At 37.2% G+C, this 10,771-nt stretch overlaps 1 pseudogene; it reads right to left on the reverse strand.

Moving 5' to 3' along the window:
* Positions 1 to 6,855: 6,855 nt before the first annotated feature.
* LOC123324087 lies at positions 6,856 to 6,980 on the reverse strand (annotated as a pseudogene).
* Between the last annotated feature and the right edge of the window lie 3,791 nt (positions 6,981 to 10,771).

Genomic DNA, 10,771 nt, shown 5'->3' on the forward strand with positions numbered 1-10,771 from the left:
ATGAAGCAAATGCTAATCAATATAAAGAAATAGAAAATGAAATAAAGATAGAACAAAGATCAAGTGAAAACAAAACACCATAAAACAATTGTAGATATCCACTTAAATTTCCTGAATTCAATGGTGGTCCTATTAATTCAATATATCATGGATTCCCAAGATGAAAGAAAGAAAAAACAATCTTGAAGTTCAAAACCAGTCTTCACTGAGAGAAAACATATGCATTTAAAGGTAATAATACTTATCATTTCTAAAATGTCTTCTATGTGTCACTGTTCACTTCTTTACATATTTCACATCATTTAGCCTTCGTGAGTGCTTTGCAAGGGAAGTGTTTTTAAAGTCTTTTGACAGATGTAGGATCTGAGGCTCAGAGAAGTTTAGAAACTTGCCCGAGGTCTCCCAACTGCTGCGTAAAGGAGATAAAAGTTGACTGCAGTCTTTTGTGACAACACACTATCTAAAGACCACCAGATCTGTGAATGACAAGCAAAGGAATTCAGGCATGATTGTATGAACAATATCCTTTCTAGGCATGGTTATACTTTAATGCAATGTGTATGACAGCTTTGCCAGAGACTTGAAAAAAAAATCTATTATAAAATGGAAAGTCTCTATTTTGATGCAAAACATTTTTAACTGATTTAAGGGAATTCTACAAAATTATCAGAATTGTTTTCTTATTGGCAACTATTGATCTCTGTGCCACTGTCTCATTAACACTTTTATTACCTTGTCAATCAAATCCCCACCTGCACCAACCAGGGACTGAAAGGATTTGCCATTATTAAGACTGTCTGGTGCCCAGGAGCAAAGAAATCCTGCTGAAAGTGTAAGGATAAATCAGCAGGGATTTAGATAGCATTCTAGATGCAGAAAGCAATTCGGTTTAAAAAAAAAATCAGAGTATTCTAACATCATTTGAAGAAAAAGATTTTTTTACTTTAAATGTTTAGGATTTTAGTATTAAAAAAAACTTGATTTCAAGTATGTTTGGTTAAAAGCTTGTGATATTTGAAACTGTTTTGTGAACAATTTTATTGTACAAGCTTGCTGAATTGCACTGATCTCAGGGCAAAAGTAATATATAGGCAATAAATGTTTTTTATGTGTGTAGCTAATTTTATCATTTCCTCTAATAGTGGCCTATTAGAGCAAACAGATTAGCAGTTAATTGGTATCCAACAAAGAACTATTTCAGTTGTTATTTGCTTTTTTCCCTCCTCCATCAGTCATCTTAATCAGTACCAACACACCAGTCTAGATTCCAGTGCTTGCCATTACCTTATAAAAATCCTGCATTTAGAATGTCATTATTTGCTAGATATTCAACAAATTACACACAAATTCACTCTTCTGGAGCTTCCCTTACTTGCCTCATTTTCAGCCATCAATAATTTCATGGTGATTACTTTCACAGTACATAGGCATTTTCAAATGTGTGAGCAGCTAATTTTGTTTGGGTCTTACATTAGCTTAATGAGTATTTATTCAACAGATAACCTGTAAAAAATACCAATCTAGGCCCATTAAAGGATGCACAGATGAAGATAAGATGACCTGTTAAAGTATATACACAAGCAACCATAATATAAAGCATATATGTTAAATGCCATAAGAATGGTATGCACAAAATGTCACAGGGAATCTAATAGAATGTCAGGTCCAAGTGCTTAGAGAATCAGGCAAGGTATCATGGATCTTAATGCATGGATGGTATTGGTCATGAGGCAATTGTGACCAAACAAAATACAAAAGAAGACAGTATGAGTATGTTGTGTCTATGTGCATGTATGGGGAGGTGAAGTTTAGAAAACAAAGATGAGTCCTAGTATAATAAAGGGGAACATATATACAGGAATGCCAGATTCATAAATTTGAGCTTAATTTTATGGGCATTGAAAAACAATGATTTTATATCAGAGAATGACATAATTGGAGCTATGCTTTAGGAAAATTAACTTGACAATGGTGTATTACAGCATATTTCAAGCTGAAATAAAATATGAAACACTTTTAAAGAAACTATTACAATTCTCTTGGATTCCTGGTGTGGATGCAAATTATTTTTAATACCACATAAATATGTGTATCTGTAAATCAAATATAAATCCTAATGATTATAGATCTTATGATAATTATAAAACCTAAATAAATTTAAAATTAAATACCAACTAAATAAGAAAACTAAGATAATCCAAATTAATAACATTAAACTCTGGACCAAGATATGACATAGGAGGTTCTTGAATTTCCCTCTTCCTGTGGACACACTAAGTATACAGCTACACATGGAGTAGTTCTCTTTGAGAGAAATCTAGAAATTAGCTGAGTCCTACACATTGGGTGAAAGGGAAAGTACCCACATCGAAACAAGTAGGAAAGTGTGGGGATGTACTCTTGCCACAAAACCCACCCTGGCACAGTGCCATATAAATGGGCACAGTGCCATATAAATGGGAGGGAATCTCCAACTCCCTGCTCCTTTTGAGAAGTAAAGAGTTTGATCTGTTCATTTGGCACCTCAACTTTTAAGGCTCCCACCTGAAGTATGGGCCCCCAAAACATCTACCTCTGAAAGCCAATGAAGCCAAAGTCTATAAGACCCATAGGACTATAGAAAACAAGTAGCTCTCAATGGGCATGCTAGCACTCACGATGGCTATACCCATCAAGGCTCAGCACAGAGGGAGCAGATGAAAACATTCACCTACCAGTTTTTTCTGGAAGGGATTTTACTGTGTACTTTACAAACTGTAGCCTGAGGGTCTGATTTCTGATCAGCCAGCATCTAAGTGCTGACCACAATCTTACAGTTGGGGATACTGATGGGTCTTGGTGCACTCTCAACTATTGGAAACTACTAAGAACAAAGATGGTGACTTGGATGATCACAAAAGTTTGAGGGAGGAACTCAGGAACTTAGGCCAGGCTGATTGACAAAGTTCATATCTTACATGAGACCAGTCTGTTAAGACTGGGAAGGTGGCTATTCTACCTAAAGCACAGAAATCAACATAATTAAAGAAAATGAGGAAACAGGAATATGTTCCAAACAAAAGAATAAATCTCCAGAAACCAATGTTAATGAAATGGAAATAAGTGAGTTACCCAGTATAGTTCAAAATAATGGCTGTAATGCTTACTGAGATCAGGAAAGCAGTGCATGGACAAATTGAGAATTTCAACAAAGAGATAGGAAAAAAAAATAGCAAACAAATCCTAGAGATGAAGAATACAGTAATTGAATTGAAAAATTAATAGAGGGTTAAATAACAGACTGGATCAAGTGGAAAAAAGGATTAGTGAACTTGAAGACAGAGTAGTAAAAGTTATTTAATCAGAGGAGCAAAAAGGAAAAAGAGTGAAAAGGAATAAATGTAGCCAACTTCTTGCTTTCCTTCTGCCCCTGTCACAGTTGATTTACTCCTTGTGCTCTTGTATGGTTGAACTGCCTAGAACCTACCAGCCATACATGGGGCATGGGATTATACTTCTCAAGAGATTGCTAAGGAGTAGGATGCAACCCAGACATGTGAGGGATTGTATTCTAGAGGGGCAACTTTAAAAGTGGAAAACAAGAGATGGGCAGGACCTATGAAGATTTATACCTACTTTTGTTCCTCTTCCACTGGAATGTTCTAAGGCACATTTTTTTTTTTTTTACAACTTTCCAGAGATATTCTGAATGGTTGTGCAGATGCTTCTACTAAAGAATCAGGTGTGCCTGTTCATGGCTCCTCATGAAGCAGTGGCTGGTCCAGAAATGCATCACTTTGCATTGTTTGACATTCTTCATGCCCAGTTCCACTTTCCTTCACTCTCACTGCCCTGGGTTGCTCCCACCCCAATAATTAATCACTCTTACTTAATCCTTGCTTCAGTTTCTATATTCTAGAGATTTTTGAACTGAGAAATGTTTAGAACTTTCAGCTTTCAGTCTCATTTCCTCAGAATTATGCACCACGGGCTACTTTATTGAATGATAAGCAAAAATGATGTCAAGCAAAAATTAGAGTAGATAAGTGTATTTGCTTAGTAATTTACACCTCACCTAACCTACAAATAGATAAAAATTACCCAAATATCTGAAGCTAAATTTTAATAGTTGCATTTCTATTAAATTTAAAATTTTTCATTCTTATTTTCATATTAACATCTAAATAATTTTTTAAAATTTAGGTAAAATGATTTGCAGTACCTTAAGATTCCATCATTTACTAAGAAATGTGGCAAGTAGTTCTTCAGTTCTATGGTATGATTAAAAAGAAAAGAATCTTGGGGTCAAAGACATGGATATGAATTCCTGTTCCATAATTTTCTTATTGTGTGGTATCGATTTTTTTTTCCTGTGTATATTCCCTATTTAAATGTGTGGTTGTAAAAATAGAATATTATGAATCCATTGTGTGTAACATTATTATGAAAATAGTTTTGTTTACAGAAGTTACAGTCCTCTAAGTGTCCCAGGCTTATGGTCTCCTCTCAGCCCTCCCACTTGTCACATATTCTCTTTTCTTTTAATCAGAAACCCTTTGCTCCTTTTCACCTTCCTAAGGTTCAGAATTAGATTACAATATGAACATTTGGCTATAATAGCCAAATATTATGTTGATTTCTGAGTCATCTGGGGTAAGTCACTGAGCCTTTTTGCATATCTATTTTCTCAAGTATAAAATGCAAATGGAAACATTTAATCTCTCCTTATTCCGTAATGATCTTTGAAAGAATGAAACAATCACCAAAAGAGCCATTTTTCAAACACATAGGAGGGGATATACCATTAATAAAATTACCATTATTTTTAAATTTATTTTGTAATATTAAGAAAACAACAAAAATGGATATAAGAATACAATTACCTGGCAAACAAGATGTCCAAGGAGTGAGATGAAAAACTGTAAAATAGGAACATTGTTTGTCCTTAATGTAACAAAATTTCATTTGTTTTATCTCTTTTCACTAAATCACGTGACTAATTCTAATTGAAAGATGATCACCCATACAGTATAGAAAAAAATTTATTTAATGTAATTTTGGCCCCCAAAGACAAATTAACATATGGATATAATTTCTATGTTAACTGGAATAGATATATTTTTTAATACAGACATATTTTTATTGACTAAATGAATATTTCTTACATGAAGATTTTTAAGATTTTTAAAAATAGGGGTACCTGTGTGGCTCAGTCAGTTAAGCATCTGCTTTCAGCTCAGGTCATGATCCCAGGGTCTTGGGATCGAACCCTGCATCAGGCTCCCTGCTCAGTGTGGAGTCTGCTTCTCCCTCTCCCTCTGTCCCTCCTTCTGCTTGTACTCTCTCTCTCTTTGTCTCTCTCTCTCAAATAAATAAATAAAGTTTTAAAAAAATTAAAAAACACATTGTTGTAAGAATGAAGGAGCTGGAATTTGAAATTTAGCAAATGACTAAAATACTACTAATTCATTACATTTTAACCCAGTAACCTAAGTAAAAATGTTTTTATTTTTATAAATGTTCTCTTCATGCCATTTCTTTTTTCCCCCTTAAGAAGTGTCTTGGGGTCAGGTAATTTATGCCTAAACATGTATTTAAAATAGAAAGTATATGGCAAACTTTTTAATTATCCACCTCCCAGGAGGTAATTTAGCAGTGATTAAGAATAGGGACCATGGAGACAGGCTGACTAGAGTGTGAATCTCAGTCCCACTCCTTAGCCATGGCACTGACATAGTTGCTTAGCCTCTTTATGCCTAAGGACGCGTCATTTGTAAAAGAAGGATAACAATGATCTCTTTGTAATAGAACTATTTTGAGGATTAGTTTTAAGTATGTAAAGGGCTTAGCACAATGCTGGGCTAAGTATAGAGCCATACTGTAGACTGAGGCAAAAAGAAAAATCAGTAAAACTATCTTTAATTAAGAACACTAAAGAGTTTGTTTTTAATTAAAATGTTAATATAATTATCATTTTAAAAAATATCATATCAAAATATTATGAACTTATTTATATGGTTTTCTTGGCACTCCTTATTTAGATAGTTTTTTGGTACCCCAAGACAAGTGCCTCACTCACTTCACCCTAGTCCCTGCCTGTGGGCACACAGTAAGCACTCAGTAAGTATTAGAAAACATTAACATTAGGTCAAACAGACATAGGTTACTTATTTCAGATATGGGTTATGAGTTAGATTATAGGGGGCTTTGTGGCATGTAGTAGGGGGACTCTTACCTTAAGTTTAAGCATTCACAGAGGGTCTCCAGAGGAAGTAAAATACTAGCCAAGACCTGAAGGATACAGAGACGTAGGTGAAGAAGCAGGAAAGGTGAGGAGAGAGTAGTGCATGGAGGTGATAGGTGAGAGAAAAATCTAGGGCGTAAGAAGTTGATATAATCTTAGGGTGGTTGTGGCACAGAATGTCAAGGGAACTTGACTATAGGATTAGGAAATTTATACTAATATGTTATACTAATATGATTAGTATAATTTATAAATAATATGTAGACTCAAGAATCACTTTATTGATGTGAGACCTGTGCCAGTTACACAGGACTCCTTGTTTAGAAGAATCCCATGCTTCTTTCCATGCTCTGTTATCATCATCTTGAAATTCTTTTTGAACCAGGGGTCCCACATTGTCACTTCGTTCTGGGACATGCAAGTTGTATAGCTGGTCTTAGGTAGACTTTATCATCAGTGCCTTTCAAGTAAGGTGACAGGAACAGATGAAAGTTTAGAAAGATCACTATTGCTGCTGTTTGGGCCAACACTGAATGCAACCTTTTCACTTGGAGACAGTTGCACTCCCCCAGGAGAGAAATATTGTGGCTTAAAGTGGGAGAGTTGTCAAAGGGATGAAAAATGTCGAAGGATATCCAAGATATTTAGAGAAAAGATCTCCAGAATAGAGTTGAGGTTATTGGGAAAAGCTTTCAATTAGCAATAATCATGCCTTGGATAAACCTCATTGGCTATGATACTGCCACTGCGCAAAGCTTAGAGTTGAGGTTAAAAAAATAAGAACCAAAGTGCTACGTTTAATGTTAAGGGCATTATATTCTTTTAAAAATATTTGCATAAGGATATATTAGAAAAATATATAAGAAACTAATAAGTGTTTAACCAGGTGTGTGATAGTGGTTGAACAGAAGGAATGGGGCATGGGTGGAGGGAAACTTCTGGGTGGATGTTTGTAGTTTTCTATTTTGTTTTGTAATATTTTGATTTTTGAAACATGAATGCTTTGAAGAGTCAAAAGGTAAAATATGAATTAAAAGAAAGGCCTGCATACAAAAGAGAGTTACAAAGCACAATCTATGGAGCTTGGTAACTGCATCTGAAGGTGGTAAGGAAGAGGGAGAAGTAAAAGGTGACTGACTGTAGTGGTCCTTGTGGTTGAGTCCCCACAGTTCTTTCTACCACAAACGACTAGGTCAAACCAATGGTCCCAATCCATTTTCCTTTCCAGTGATTTGTTTAGGAATGGATTTGTGACCCAATCCTGGAAATGTGATCCACAAGAACATAGGCTTGAACACTGTATTGGTTTCCTAAGGTTGCTGTAACAAATTACCACAATGTGAGTAGCTTAAAACAACAAAAATTGATTCTCTCACAGTTCTGGGGGCTAGAAATATGAAACCAAGGTATCCACAGGGTGAAGGCTCTGAGGGAAGAATCTGTTCCATGCCTCTCTCCTATCATCTGGTGGTTGCTCACAATCCTTGGCATTCCTTGGCTTGCAGCTGGATCCCTCCAATCTCTGACTCTGTCTTCACATGACCTTTTCTCTTGTGTATCTCCTCTGTTTCTTGGTGTTCACATGATATTCTTATAAAGACAACAGTCAGGCGTCTGGGTGGCTCAGTAGTTAAGCCTCTGCCTTCGGCTCAGGTCATGATCCCAGAGTCCTGGGATCGAGTCCCACATCCGGCTCCCTGCTTGGCGGGAAGCCTGCTTTTCCCTCTCCCACTCTCCCTGCTTGTGTTCCTGCTCTCGCTGTCTCTCTCTCTGTCAGATAAATAAATAAAATCTTTAAAAAAAGAAAAGAAAAGAAAAAATTATTAAAAAAAAAAAAGACAACAGTCATTGGGGGGCGCCTGGGTGGCTCAGTCGTTAAGCGTCTGCCTTCGGCTCAGGTCAGGGTCCCAGGGTCCTGGGATCGAGTCCCACATCGGGCTCCCTGCTCAGCGGGGAGTCTGCTTCTCCCTCTCCCTCTGCCTGCCACTCTGCCTACTTGTGCTCTCTCTATCTCTCAGTCAAATAAATAAAATCTTTAAAAAAAAAAAAGACAATGGTCATTGGTTTGGGGAACTCACCATAATCAATAATAACCCAAATCATTAATTAAAGAGCTTGTCTTTAATTAAAATATTGATATATTGTTCTTCATGGATTGAACATGACGTCATCCTATTTATAGTTGCAAAGATCTTCCTTTTTTTTTTTTAAGATTTTATTTATTTGAGAATGTGAGAGAGAGAAAGAAGGCACAAGAAGTAGGGAGAGGGAAAGGGAGAGAGAATCTGAAGCAGACTCTGCACTGCGCACAGAGCCCCAGGTGGGGCTTGATCACAAGGCTGCAAGATCATGACCTGAGGTGAAACGAAGAGTGGGACACTTAACCAACTGAGCTACCCAGGTGCTCTGAAAAGACCTTATTTCTAAATAGCATCCCAGTCACAGATATCTTTTTGTGGGACAAAATCCAACCCATTATGGAGGTCCTTTGAAAGTTTTCTCATTTCTAAGTGGGAGATGCGGAAGACATGGTCCCTTTTTCTCTTCAGGGTATTGTCATGTCTGGAAGTGTGTTTAAGCCTGCTGCCAACACCTTTCTTTTAGTCTGGGCATGAAGGCAACATGTAAAGGAAGATAATTCCAAGAAAACTACAAAGAAGAGGAGCTAGTGCTAACGAGGGGTGTTAAGTTAGTGTCTAAGCCAGTTTTAGTCAGGATTTTTATTATTTTCAGCCAATAGCATGTTAAGTGACATAATGACACTCAGATTCCTTATTAGCCAATCAGATGTGTGTGATACTCTGTGGGAGTACTGAAGGAAAATAGTTCTGGGGTAAAAGATGTCACAACTATGTATGTATGTATATATGCATGTATCTATCAAGACAAAAGGATACTTACCTTTTGGAATAATGTTACTTTTTCCCAAAGAAAATATCTGATCAAATGGCTTATAAATTATTTTAATTATTCTAAGGGTTTCTCTACAGGCCATGCCATCCACAGCCAACTTCAGGTTAATTTGTGATTCTACATGACACTTGTGGAGTTTGATCAACATGGAGCTCTACTGTCATTAAAACTTCCACAGAAGCTACCATAACTGTATGAGATCTATAGTGTAATCACTTAGATATATGTATGAAACCACTTGGTCCTAAGAACCAAAAATCTAGGCATTTGATAAGGAGGCTGCTGTAGTGGTCCCTGAGAGGGGTGACAAGGGCTTGACATAGTGAGGTAGTGAAAGTGCTATTAGAGAGGATGGGATATACTTTCAGAGGAAGAATGTAAAATTCTTGGAAGTATGCTTGGAAAATGCAAATAGACAAGGTAGGCAGAAGAGCCATATCTGATGCCAAGTGTTTGAACCCCTCAACAAGTCTCTTTACATGCTGTCAAAACTAATCAGGCCTACTAGGCATGTGAAATTGGTTTGAGGACAGTTTATTTTATTTTATTTTTTTTAATTCTTATGTTAATCCCCATACATTACATCATTAGTTTTAGATGTAGTGTTCCATGATTCATTGTTTGTGCATAACACCCAGTGCTCCATGCAGAATGTGCCCTCCTCAATACCCACCACCGGGCTAACCCATCCTCCCACCCCCCTCCCCTCTAGAACCCTCAGTTTGTTTTTCAGAGTCCATCGTCTCTCATGGTTCGTCTACCCCTCCGATTTCCCCTGCTTCATTCTTCCCTTCCTGCTACCTTCTTCTTCTTCTTTTTTTTTTCTTAACATGTATTGCATTATTTGTTTCAGAGGTACAGATCTGAGATTCAACAGTCTTGCACAATTCACAGCGCTTACCAGAGCACATAACCTCCCCAGAGTCTGTCACCCAGTCAACCCATCCCTCCCACCCCACCCCTCACTCCAGCAACCCTCAGTTTGTTTCCTGCAATTAAGAATTCCTCATATCAGTGAGATCATATGATACATGTCTTTCTCTGTTTGACTTATTTCGCTCAGCATAATACCCTCCAGTTCCATCCACGTCGTTGCAAATGGCAAGATCTCATTCCTTTTGATGGCTGCATAATATTCCATTGTATATATATACCACATCTTCTTTATCCATTCATCTGTCAATGGACATCTTGGCTCTTTCCACAGTTTGGCTATTGTGGACATTGCTGCTATAAACATCGGGGTGCACGTACCCTTTCGGATCCCTACATTTGTATCTTTGGGGTAAATACCCAGTAGTGCAATTCCTGGATCATATGGTAGCTCTATTTTCAACTTTTTGAGGAACCTCCATACTGTTTTCCAGAGTGGCTGCACCAGCTTGCATTCCCACCAACAGTGTAGGAGAGTTCCCCTTTCTCCACATCCCCGCCAACATCTGTCATTTCCTGACTTGTTAATTTTAGCCATTCTGACTGGTGTGGGGTGGTATGTCATTGAGGTTTTGATTTGGATTTCCCTGATGCTGAGCGATATTGAGCACTTTTTCATGTGTCTGTTGGCCATTTGGATGTCTTCTTTGGAAAAATGTCTGTTCATGTCTTCTGCCCATTTCTTGATTGGCTTCTTTGTTC

This window comes from Neomonachus schauinslandi, chromosome 2 (genome assembly GCF_002201575.2).
Source record: "Neomonachus schauinslandi chromosome 2, ASM220157v2, whole genome shotgun sequence".
Lineage (NCBI taxonomy): Eukaryota > Metazoa > Chordata > Mammalia > Carnivora > Phocidae > Neomonachus > Neomonachus schauinslandi.